We start from the raw sequence: 13,825 nt of genomic DNA, 5'->3' as shown, positions 1-13,825 counted from the left end.
TTCTTATATAATAATCCACATATTGTGAAAAAGAATTACTGAACAGTCATTGTTTTTGTTGGGGTAGAATGAGCAAAATTGCAAAACTACTACCTGAAAGACCCCGAAAAGCGTTTAGTTTTTCAAGACATCAATCATGTATGAAAATAACTGTTCACAACGTCGAAGGATTTTTGTTGGTGTTAGCAGTATTTTTTGTGTGTCAAATTTATGACATTTTTACTCCACTGGGACTTGAATACAATACAAGGCGACATGTTCGTTGCTGTAATTCATCTTTGCAAGGGCCATAATTAGACAATGGCAAATGGATGGAGCGTTTCTTTTTGTTTCTGTGCAACACTTTTGATGAGCTTGTATCAGAACATTTTGTGATCAAATCCTCAAGTCCTTTTCCTTCTTGCTTTCCAGAGGCGAGGCGGAGACACCTTGTGGCTGTAAAGTGCCACTCATCACTTCTTGTGGAGGTAAACGTCAGCAGTCCCAATCGATATCCCACAAAGGCTGGGAGCTGAAAAGGAATCAAGATGATTGAGTGAGTGATTGATTGATTGATTGATTGATTGGTGGTCAGTCAGAATCGGCTTTATTGGCCAGGTTTGTGAATGCCAAACAGGGAATTTGACTCCTATTGATCTCAGCCTCTGTACAACATTTAAGTGTCAAGTGAGTCAAGCATATCACGTATTGCTTTCAAAAAGAGGGGAGAGAAGCACGGCGACCGTCCTAATCTTGTCTTGTGAGGGGATTTTGTAAACTTGAACTGAGGCGCCCACCGCTGCTGATCCTCTTTTTGGTATTTTCTGGCAGTCTGGAAATGTGATGGTACTATGCTGCCTCCCACTGATCAAACGTGGTACTACGGCAGACATTTTTTAAAATCGTTTATATCGCCAATTTGTCGAAATACATTGATCAAGCAGTCGATTTGGTGAATGATATATTGATGATTCTGTGCAGCTGTGACTCACTGATGTGGGCTGTCAATTGACCAACGCAGTTCAATTATGGCTACAAGAGGGCAGTGTGGCTCTTCAAAAAGGATGCCAAACCTGCACAGTACGTGGTAGTTCTACCTTCCTGGGCTAATTCATTGATCGCTCAAAACCAATCATTCAGCTCCTAGCATAACTAAAGGCAAGACGAGCTATAAACACACACAAAGCAGTCATCCCGAACCGCTCTGTTTAACGGCCCACTTCATAAAACATACGCCACGTTTTATGGCTCCATTACTGGCAAGTGCTCATTAGATTAGTCTTATAGATTTTGTTTCATTTTCTCAAACGAGGTCAGTGAGTCAATGTTGGCTCAGTTGGGCTTTATTTTTATTTTCTTAACAAAACGCGATTAATTCCAATTGACTGCCAGGAATGACGTTCATATTTTTTAAACAATATTTTCAATAACCACAGTAATGATAATTTAAAGTTCAGGTTCTTCTGCAATGGAGGATGATGAGGTCAAATTCGAACCCTTCTCTTCCGCGTGCGCACCCGGTGGGCGTGGCCTTTCACCTCAAGAGCGCGCGCAACTCCGCCTGTGCGCGTGCACCTTTCCTGCCTTGCCTTGCCTTACCTTGCCTTGCCTTGCCTTGCCTTGCTTTGCTCTGCTTTTCTTTGCTTGCCTAATTATAAATCAACCTAAGGGTCTATAAATCAACCTAATTTAGGCGTCTATTTTAGGTCTATATATCAACCTATTTTAGATCTAAAAATCAACCTATTTTAGACGTCTATTTCTGGTCTATAAATCAACCTATTTTAGATCTATAAATAAACCTATTTTAAACGTCTACGTTAGGTCTATAAATCAACCTAAGGGTCTATAAATCAACCTAATCTAGGCGTCTATTTTAGGTCTATATATCAACCTATTTTAGATCTAAAAAATCAACCTATTTTAGACGTCTATTTCTGGTCTATAAATCAACCTATTTTAGATCTATAAATAAACCTATTTTAAACGTCTACTTTAGGTCTATAAATCAACCTAAGGGTCTATAAATCAACCTAATTTAGGTGTCTATTTTAGGTCTATATATCAACCTATTTTAGATCTAACAATCAACCTATTTTAGACGTCTATTTCTGGTCTATTTTAGATCTATAAATAAACCTATTTTAAATGTCTAGTAAATTGAGCCAAGATCAAGATTTTGCAAATTAATAAGGGTTGGGAAACCTTGTTGAATGACCCTACCTCGACAGTTTAGTTTTGACTATTTTAGGTCTATAAATCAACTTATTTTAGGTCTATAAATCAACCTATTTTAGATCTATAAATGAACCTATTTTAAACGTCTACTTTAGGTCTATAAATCAACCTAAGGGTCTATAAATCAACCTAATTTAGGCGTCTATTTTAGGTCTATATATCAACCTATTTTAGATCTAAAAATCAACCTATTTTAAACGTCTACTTTAGGTCTATAAATCAACCTAAGGGTCTATAAATCAACCTAATTTAGGCGTCTATTTTAGGTCTATATATCAACCTATTTTAGATCTAAAAATCAACCTATTTTAGACGTCTATTTCTGGTCTATAAATCAACCTATTTTAGATCTATAAATAAACCTATTTTAAACGTCTACGTTAGGTCTATAAATCAACCTAAGGGTCTATAAATCAACCTAATCTAGGCGTCTATTTTAGGTCTATATATCAACCTATTTTAGATCTAAAAAATCAACCTATTTTAGACGTCTATTTCTGGTCTATAAATCAACCTATTTTAGATCTATAAATAAACCTATTTTAAACGTCTACTTTAGGACTATAAATCAACCTAAGGGTCTATAAATCAACCTAATTTAGGTGTCTATTTTAGGTCTATATATCAACCTATTTTAGATCTAACAATCAACCTATTTTAGACGTCTATTTCTGGTCTATTTTAGATCTATAAATAAACCTATTTTAAACGTCTAGTAAATTGAGCCAAGATCAAGATTTTGCAAATTAATAAGGGTTGGGAAACTTTGTTGAACGACCCTACCTCGACAGTTTAGTTTTGACTATTTTACGTCTATAAATCAACTTATTTTAGGTCTATAAATCAACCTATTTTAGATCTATAAATGAACCTATTTTAAACGTCTACTTTAGGTCTATAAATCAACCTAAGGGTCTATAAATCAACCTAATTTAGGCGTCTATTTTAGGTCTATATATCAACCTATTTTAGATCTAAAAATCAACCTATTTTAAACGTCTACTTTAGGTCTATAAATCAACCTAAGGGTCTATATATCAACCTATTTTAGATCTAAAAATCAACCTATTTTAGACGTCTTTCTGGTCTATAAATCGACCTATTTTAGATCTATAAATAAACCTATTTTAAACGTCTACGTTAGGTCTATAAATCAACCTAAGGGTCTATAAATCAACCTAATCTAGGCGTCTATTTTAGGTCTATATATCAACCTATTTTAGATCTAAAAAATCAACCTATTTTAGACGTCTATTTCTGGTCTATAAATCAACCTATTTTAGATCTATTTTAAACGTCTACTTTAGGTCTATAAATCAACCTAAGGGTCTATAAATCAACCTAATTTAGGCGTCTATTTTAGGTCTATATATCAACCTATTTTAGATCTAAAAATCATCCTATTTTAGACGTCTATTTCTGGTCTATAAATCAACCTATTTTAGATCTATAAATAAACCTATTTTAAACGTCTACGTTAGGTCTATAAATCAACCTAATCTAGGCGTCTATTTTAGGTCTATATATCAACCTATTTTAGATCTAAAAAAATCAACCTATTTTAGACGTCTATTTCTAGTCTATAAATCAACCTAATTTAGGCGTCTATTTTAGGTCTATATATCAACCTATTTTAGATCTAAAAATCAACCTATTTTAGACGTCTATTTCTGGTCTATAAATCAACCTATTTTAGATCTATTTTAAACGTCTACTTTACGTCTATAAATCAACCTAAGGGTCTATAAATCAACCTATTTTAGGCGTCTATTTTAGGTCTATATATCAACCTATTTTAGATCTAAAAATCAACTTATTTTAGACGTCTATTTCTGGTCTATTAATCAACCTATTTTAGATCTATAAATAAACCTATTTTTTAAACGTCTACAATAGGTCTATAAATCAACCTAAGGGTCTATAAATCAACCTAATCTAGGCGTCTATTTTAGGTCTATATATCAACCTATTTTAGATCTAAAAAATCAACCTATTTTAGACGTCTATTTCTGGTCTATTTTAGATCTATAATTAAACCTATTTTAAACGTCTACTTTAGGTCTATAAATCAACCTAAGGGTCTATAAATCAACCTAATTTAGGCGTCCAATTTAGGTCTATATATAAACCTATTTTAGATCTAAAAATCAACCTATTTTAGACGTCTATTTCTGGTCTATAAATCAACCTATTTTAGATCTATTTTAAACGTCTACTTTAGGTCTATAAATCAACCTAAGGGTCTATAAATCAACCTAATTTAGGCGTCTATTTTAGGTCTATATATCAACCTATTTTAGATCTAAAAATCAACCTATTTTAGACGTCTATTTCTGGTCTATTTTAGATCTATAAATAAACCTATTTTAAACGTCTAGTAAATTGAGCCAAGATCAAGATTTTGCAAATTAATAAGGGTTGGGAAACTTTGTTGAATGACCCTACCTCGACAGTTTAGTTTTGACTATTTTAGGTCTATAAATCAACTTATTTTAGGTCTATAAATCAACCTATTTTAGATCTATAAATAAACCTATTTTAAACGTCTACTTTAGGTCTATAAATCAACCTAAGGGTCTATAAATCAACCTAATTTAGGCGTCTATTTTAGGTCTATATATCAACCTATTTTAGATCTAAAAATCAACCTATTTTAGACGTCTATTTCTGGTTTATAAATCGTCTATTTTAGGTCTATATATCAACCTATTTTAGATCTAAAAATAAACCTATTTTAAACGTCTACTTTAGGTCTATAAATCAACCTAAGGGTCTATAATTCAACCTAATTTAGGCGTCTATTTTAGGTCTATATGTCAACCTATTTTAGATCTAAAAATCAACCTATTTTAGACGTCTATTTCTGGTCTATATATCGTCTATTTTAGGTCTATATATCAACCTATTTTAGATCTAAAAATAAACCTATTTTAAACGTCTACTTTAGGTCTATAAATCAACCTAAGGGTCTATAAATCAACCTAATTTAGGCGTCTATTCTAGGTCTATATATCAACCTATTTTAGATCTAAAAATCAACCTATTTTAGACGTCTATTTCTGGTCTATAAATCGTCTATTTTAGGTCTATATATCAACCTATTTTAGATCTAAAAATCAACCTATTTTAGACGTCTATTTCTGGTCTATTTGAGATCTATAATTAAACCTATTTTAAACGTCTACTTTAGGTCTATAAATCAACCTAAGGGTCTATAAATCAACCTAATTTAGGCGTCTATTTTAGGTCTATATATCAACCTATTTTAGATCTAAAAATCAACCTATTTTAGACGTCTATTTCTGGTCTATAAATCAACCTATTTTAGATCTATAAATAAACCTATTTTAAACGTCTACTTTAGGTCTATAAATCAACCTAATTATGGCGTCTATTTTAGGTCTATATATCAACCTATTTTAGATCTAAAAATCAACCTATTTTAGACGTCTATTTCTGGTCTATAAATCAACCTATTTTAGATCTATTTTAAACGTCTACTTTAGGTCTATAAATCAACCTAAGGGTCTATAAATCAACCTAATTTAGGCGTCTATTTTACGTCTATATATCAACCTATTTTAGATCTAAAAATCAACCTATTTTAGACGTCTATTTCTGGTCTATTTTAGATCTATAATTAAACCTATTTTAAACGTCTACTTTAGGTCTATAAATCAACCTAAGGGTCTATGAATCAACCTAATTTAGGCGTCTATTTTAGGTCTATATATCAACCTATTTTAGATCTAAAAATCAACCTATTTTAGACGTCTATTTCTGGTCTATAAATCAACCTATTTTAGATCTATAAATAAACCTAATTTAAACGTCTACTATAGGTCTATAAATCAACCTAAGGGTCTATAAATCAACCTAATTTAGGTGTCTATTTTAGGTCTATATATCAACCTATTTTAGATCTAAAAATCAACCTATTTTAGACGTCTATTTCTGGTTTAAAAATCAACCTATTTTAGACGTCTAGTTTTGGTTTAAAAATCAACCTTTTTTACACGTCTATTTTTGGTTTAAAAATCAACCTATTTGAGACGTCTATTTTTGGTTTAAAAATCAACCTATTTTAGACGTCTATTTTTGGTTTAAAAATCAACCTTTTTTTAGACGTCTATTTTTGGTTTAAAAATCAACCTATTTTAGACGTCTGTTTTTGGTTTAAAAATCAACCTATTTTAGACGTCTGTTTTTGGTTTAAAAATCAACCTATTTTAGACGTCTATTTTTGGTTTAAAAATCAACCTTGTTTAGTCAATTTTTGGTTTAACAATCAACCGTTTTTAAACGTCTATTTTTGGTCTGAAAATCAACTTAATTTTATCTTTATCAGTGGTACAGGAATAACCAATTCACATGTACGGATCAATATGCTTGTTAAACCCAAACAACTTCTGTGCATTATTTATACAACTTACGGCTTGTTCAGACTTCAAAATTCCAAAATATGATCATATTTAATGTTTAACTATTTTGAACCTATTTTAAACGTCTACTTTAGGGCTATAAATCAACCTAAGGGTCTATAAATCAACCTAATCTAGGCGTCTATTTTAGGTCTATATATCAACCTATTTTAGATCTAAAAAAATCAACCTATTTTAGACGTCTATTTCTGGTCTGTAAATCAACCTATTTTAGATCTATAAATAAACCTATTTTAAACGTCTACTTTAGGTCTATAAATCAACCTAAGGTTCTATAAATCAACCTAATTCAGGTGTCCATTTTAGGTCTATATAGCAACCTATTTTAGATCTAAAAATCAACCTATTTTAGACGTCTATTTCTGGTTTAAAAATCAACCTATTTTAGACGTCTATTTCTGGTTTAAAAATCAACCTATTTTAGACGTCTAGATTTGGTTTAAAAATCAACCTTTTTTAGACGTCTATTTTTGGTTTAAAAATCAACCTATTTTAGACGTCTATTTTTGGTTTAGAAATCAACCTTGTTTAGTCAATTTTTGGTTTAAAAATCAACCTTTTTTAAACGTCTATTTTTGGTCTGAAAATCAACTTAATTTTATCTTTATCAGTGGTACAGGAATAACCAATTCACATGTACGGATCAATATGCTTGTTAAACCCAAACAACGTCTGTGCATTATTTATACAATTTACGGCTTGTTCAGACTTCAAAATTCCAAAATATGATCATATTTAATGTTTAACTATTTTAAACTTATTTTAAACGTCTACTTTAGGTCTATAAATCAACCTAAGGGGCTATAAATCAACCTAATTTAGGCGTCTATTTTAGGTCTATATATCAACCTATTTTAGATCTAAAAATCAACCTATTTTAGACGTCTATTTCTGGTCTCTAAATCGTCTATTTTAGGTCTATATATCAACCTATTTTAGATCTAAAAATCAACCTATTTTAGACGTCTATTTCTGGTCTATTTGAGATCTATAATTAAACCTATTTTAAACGTCTACTTTAGGTCTATAAATCAACCTAAGGGTCTATAAATCAACCTAATTTAGGCGTCTATTTTAGGTCTATATATCAACCTATTTTAGATCTAAAAATCAACCTATTTTAGACGTCTATTTCTGGTCTATAAATCAACCTATTTTAGATCTATAAATAAACCTATTTTAAACGTCTACTTTAGGTCTATAAATCAACCTAATTTAGGTGTCTATTTTAGGTCTATATATCAACCTATTTTAGATCTAAAAATCAACCTATTTTAGACGTCTATTTCTGGTCTATTTTAGATCTATAAATAAACCTATTTTAAACGTCTAGTAAATTGAGCCAAGATCAAGATTTTGCAAATTAATAAGGGTTGGGAAACTTTGTTGAATGACCCTACCTCGACAGTTTAGTTTTGACTATTTTAGGTCTATAAATCAACTTATTTTAGGTCTGTAAATCAACCTATTTTAGATCTATAAATAAACCTATTTTAAACGTCTACTTTAGGTCTATAAATCAACCTAAGGGTCTATAAATCAACCTAATTTAGGCGTCTATTTTAGGTCTATATATCAACCTATTTTAGATCTAAAAATCAACCTGTTTTAAACGTCTACTTTAGGTCTATAAATCAACCTAAGGGTCTATAAATCAACCTATTTTAGATCTAAAAATCAACCTATTTTAGACGTCTATTTCTGGTCTATAAATCAACCTATTTTAGATCTATAAATAAACCTATTTTAAACGTCTACGTTAGGTCTATAAATCAACCTAAGGGTCTATAAATCAACCTAATCTAGGCGTCTATTTTAGGTCTATATATCAACCTATTTTAGATCTAAAAAATCAACCTATTTTAGACGTCTATTTCTGGTCTATAAATCAACCTATTTTAGATCTATTTTAAACGTCTACTTTAGGTCTATAAATCAACCTAAGGGTCTATAAATCAACCTAATTTAGGCGTCTATTTTAGGTCTATATATCAACCTATTTTAGATCTAAAAATCAACCTATTTTAGACGTCTATTTCTGGTCTATAAATCAACCTATTTTAGATCTATAGATAAACCTATTTTAAACGTCTACGTTAGGTCTATAAATCAACCTAAGGGTTTATAAATCAACCTAATCTAGGCGTCTATTTTAGGTCTATATATCAACCTATTTTAGATCTAAAAAATCAACCTATTTTAGACGTCTATTTCTGGTCTATAAATCAACCTATTTTAGATCTATAAATAAACCTATTTTAAACGTCTACTTTAGGTCTATAAATCAACCTAAGGGTCTATAAATCAACCTAATTTAGGTGTCTATTTTAGGTCTATATATCAACCTATTTTAGATCTAACAATCAACCTATTTTAGACTTCTGTTTCTGGTCTATTTTAGATCTATAAATAAACCTATTTTAAACGTCTAGTAAATTGAGCCAAGATCAAGATTTTGCAAATTAATAAGGGTTGGGAAACTTTGTTGAATGACCCTACCTCGACAGTTTAGTTTTGACTATTTTAGGTCTATAAATCAACTTATTTTAGGTCTATAAATCAACCTATTTTAGATCTATAAATAAACCTATTTTAAACGTCTACTTTAGGTCTATAAATCAACCTAAAGGTCTATAAATCAACCTAATTTAGGCGTCTATTTTAGGTCTATATATCAACCTATTTTAGATCTAAAAATCAACCTATTTTAAACGTCTACTTTAGGTCTATAAATCAACCTAAGGGTCTATAAATCAACCTAATTTAGGCGTCTATTTTAGGTCTATATATCAACCTATTTTAGATCTAAAAATCAACCTATTTTAGACGTCTATTTCTGGTCTATAAATCAACCTATTTTAGATCTATAGATAAACCTATTTTAAACGTCTACGTTAGGTCTATAAATCAACCTAAGGGTTTATAAATCAACCTAATCTAGGCGTCTATTTTAGGTCTATATATCAACCTATTTTAGATCTAAAAAATCAACCTATTTTAGACGTCTATTTCTGGTCTATAAATCAACCTATTTTAGATCTATAAATAAACCTATTTTAAACGTCTACTTTAGGTCTATAAATCAACCTAAGGGTCTATAAATCAACCTAATTTAGGTGTCTATTTTAGGTCTATATATCAACCTATTTTAGATCTAACAATCAACCTATTTTAGACTTCTGTTTCTGGTCTATTTTAGATCTATAAATAAACCTATTTTAAACGTCTAGTAAATTGAGCCAAGATCAAGATTTTGCAAATTAATAAGGGTTGGGAAACTTTGTTGAATGACCCTACCTCGACAGTTTAGTTTTGACTATTTTAGGTCTATAAATCAACTTATTTTAGGTCTATAAATCAACCTATTTTAGATCTATAAATAAACCTATTTTAAACGTCTACTTTAGGTCTATAAATCAACCTAAAGGTCTATAAATCAACCTAATTTAGGCGTCTATTTTAGGTCTATATATCAACCTATTTTAGATCTAAAAATCAACCTATTTTAAACGTCTACTTTAGGTCTATAAATCAACCTAAGGGTCTATAAATCAACCTAATTTAGGCGTCTATTTTAGGTCTATATATCAACCTATTTTAGATCTAAAAATCAACCTATTTTAGACGTCTATTTCTGGTCTATAAATCAACCTATTTTAGATCTATAAATAAACCTATTTTAAACGTCTACGTTAGGTCTATAAATCAACCTAAGGGTCTATAAATCAACCTAATCTAGGCGTCTATTTTAGGTCTATATATCAACCTATTTTAGATCTAAAAAATCAACCTATTTTAGACGTCTATTTCTGGTCTATAAATCAACCTATTTTAGATCTATAAATAAACCTATTTTAAACGTCTACTTTAGGTCTATAAATCGACCTAAGGGTCTATAAATCAACCTAATTTAGGCGTCTATTTTAGGTCTATATATCAACCTATTTTAGATCTAAAAATCAACCTATTTTAGACGTCTATTTCTGGTCTATAAATCAACCTATTTTAGATCTATAAATAAACCTATTTTAAACGTCTACGTTAGGTCTATAAATCAACCTAAGGGTCTATAAATCAACCTAATCTAGGCGTCTATTTTAGGTCTATATATCAACCTATTTTAGATCTAAAAAATCAACCTATTTTAGACGTCTATTTCTGGTCTATAAATCAACCTATTTTAGATCTATTTTAAACGTCTACTTTAGGTCTATAAATCAACCTAAGGGTCTATAAATCAACCTAATTTAGGCGTCTATTTTAGGTCTATATATCAACCTATTTTAGATCTAAAAATCATCCTATTTTAGACGTCTATTTCTGGTCTATAAATCAACCTATTTTAGATCTATAAATAAACCTATTTTAAACGTCTACGTTAGGTCTATAAATCAACCTAATCTAGGCGTCTATTTTAGGTCTATATATCAACCTATTTTAGATCTAAAAAAATCAACCTATTTTAGACGTCTATTTCTAGTCTATAAATCAACCTATTTTAGATCTATTTTAAACGTCTACTTTAGGTCTATAAATCAACCTAAGGGTCTATAAATCAACCTAATTTAGGCGTCTATTTTAGGTCTATATATCAACCTATTTTAGATCTAAAAAAATAAACCTATTTTAAACGTCTACTTTAGGTCTATAAATCAACCTAATTTAGGCGTCTATTTTAGGTCTATATATCAACCTATTTTAGATCTAAAAATCAACCTATTTTAGACGTCTATTTCTGGTCTATAAATCAACCTATTTTAGATCTATTTTAAACGTCTACTTTACGTCTATAAATCAACCTAAGGGTCTATAAATCAACCTATTTTAGGCGTCTATTTTAGGTCTATATATCAACCTATTTTAGATCTAAAAATCAACTTATTTTAGACGTCTATTTCTGGTCTATTAATCAACCTATTTTAGATCTATAAATAAACCTATTTTTTAAACGTCTACAATAGGTCTATAAATCAACCTAAGGGTCTATAAATCAACCTAATCTAGGCGTCTATTTTAGGTCTATATATCAACCTATTTTAGATCTAAAAAATCAACCTATTTTAGACGTCTATTTCTGGTCTATTTTAGATCTATAATTAAACCTATTTTAAACGTCTACTTTAGGTCTATAAATCAACCTAAGGGTCTATAAATCAACCTAATTTAGGCGTCCAATTTAGGTCTATATATAAACCTATTTTAGATCTAAAAATCAACCTATTTTAGACGTCTATTTCTGGTCTATAAATCAACCTATTTTAGATCTATTTTAAACGTCTACTTTAGGTCTATAAATCAACCTAAGGGTCTATAAATCAACCTAATTTAGGCGTCTATTTTAGGTCTATATATCAACCTATTTTAGATCTAAAAATCAACCTATTTTAGACGTCTATTTCTGGTCTATTTTAGATCTATAAATAAACCTATTTTAAACGTCTAGTAAATTGAGCCAAGATCAAGATTTTGCAAATTAATAAGGGTTGGGAAACTTTGTTGAATGACCCTACCTCGACAGTTTAGTTTTGACTATTTTAGGTCTATAAATCAACTTATTTTAGGTCTATAAATCAACCTATTTTAGATCTATAAATAAACCTATTTTAAACGTCTACTTTAGGTCTATAAATCAACCTAAGGGTCTATAAATCAACCTAATTTAGGCGTCTATTTTAGGTCTATATATCAACCTATTTTAGATCTAAAAATCAACCTATTTTAGACGTCTATTTCTGGTTTATAAATCGTCTATTTTAGGTCTATATATCAACCTATTTTAGATCTAAAAATAAACCTATTTTAAACGTCTACTTTAGGTCTATAAATCAACCTAAGGGTCTATAATTCAACCTAATTTAGGCGTCTATTTTAGGTCTATATGTCAACCTATTTTAGATCTAAAAATCAACCTATTTTAGACGTCTATTTCTGGTCTATATATCGTCTATTTTAGGTCTATATATCAACCTATTTTAGATCTAAAAATAAACCTATTTTAAACGTCTACTTTAGGTCTATAAATCAACCTAAGGGTCTATAAATCAACCTAATTTAGGCGTCTATTCTAGGTCTATATATCAACCTATTTTAGATCTAAAAATCAACCTATTTTAGACGTCTATTTCTGGTCTATAAATCGTCTATTTTAGGTCTATATATCAACCTATTTTAGATCTAAAAATCAACCTATTTTAGACGTCTATTTCTGGTCTATTTGAGATCTATAATTAAACCTATTTTAAACGTCTACTTTAGGTCTATAAATCAACCTAAGGGTCTATAAATCAACCTAATTTAGGCGTCTATTTTAGGTCTATATATCAACCTATTTTAGATCTAAAAATCAACCTATTTTAGACGTCTATTTCTGGTCTATAAATCAACCTATTTTAGATCTATAAATAAACCTATTTTAAACGTCTACTTTAGGTCTATAAATCAACCTAATTATGGCGTCTATTTTAGGTCTATATATCAACCTATTTTAGATCTAAAAATCAACCTATTTTAGACGTCTATTTCTGGTCTATAAATCAACCTATTTTAGATCTATTTTAAACGTCTACTTTAGGTCTATAAATCAACCTAAGGGTCTATAAATCAACCTAATTTAGGCGTCTATTTTACGTCTATATATCAACCTATTTTAGATCTAAAAATCAACCTATTTTAGACGTCTATTTCTGGTCTATTTTAGATCTATAATTAAACCTATTTTAAACGTCTACTTTAGGTCTATAAATCAACCTAAGGGTCTATGAATCAACCTAATTTAGGCGTCTATTTTAGGTCTATATATCAACCTATTTTAGATCTAAAAATCAACCTATTTTAGACGTCTATTTCTGGTCTATAAATCAACCTATTTTAGATCTATAAATAAACCTAATTTAAACGTCTACTATAGGTCTATAAATCAACCTAAGGGTCTATAAATCAACCTAATTTAGGTGTCTATTTTAGGTCTATATATCAACCTATTTTAGATCTAAAAATCAACCTATTTTAGACGTCTATTTCTGGTTTAAAAATCAACCTATTTTAGACGTCTAGTTTTGGTTTAAAAATCAACCTTTTTTACACGTCTATTTTTGGTTTAAAAATCAACCTATTTGAGACGTCTATTTTTGGTTTAAAAATCAACCTATTTTAGACGTCTATTTTTG

At 29.7% G+C, this 13,825-nt stretch overlaps 1 long non-coding RNA gene across 2 annotated transcripts in view; it reads left to right on the top strand.

Annotated features, from left to right (window-relative positions):
• Positions 1 to 13,825, top strand: part of LOC133170592 (uncharacterized) — a 109,322-nt gene that overhangs the window by 580 nt on the left and 94,917 nt on the right. Inside the window, exons 3-4 of one of the 2 annotated variants that reach the window (XR_009718599.1) lie at positions 412 to 535; positions 961 to 1,061. This is a non-coding gene — a long non-coding RNA (uncharacterized LOC133170592). Of the gene's footprint in view, positions 1 to 411; positions 536 to 960; positions 1,062 to 13,825 lie in introns of those variants that run through there. The other variant, XR_009718600.1, reaches the window with a different exon arrangement.

Source organism: Syngnathus typhle, linkage group LG17 (genome assembly GCF_033458585.1).
Source record: "Syngnathus typhle isolate RoL2023-S1 ecotype Sweden linkage group LG17, RoL_Styp_1.0, whole genome shotgun sequence".
NCBI classification, from domain to species: Eukaryota; Metazoa; Chordata; class Actinopteri; order Syngnathiformes; family Syngnathidae; genus Syngnathus; species Syngnathus typhle.
The sequence above is the reverse complement of the archived record's forward strand: the minus strand, read 5'-3'. Positions and strand labels throughout refer to the sequence as shown.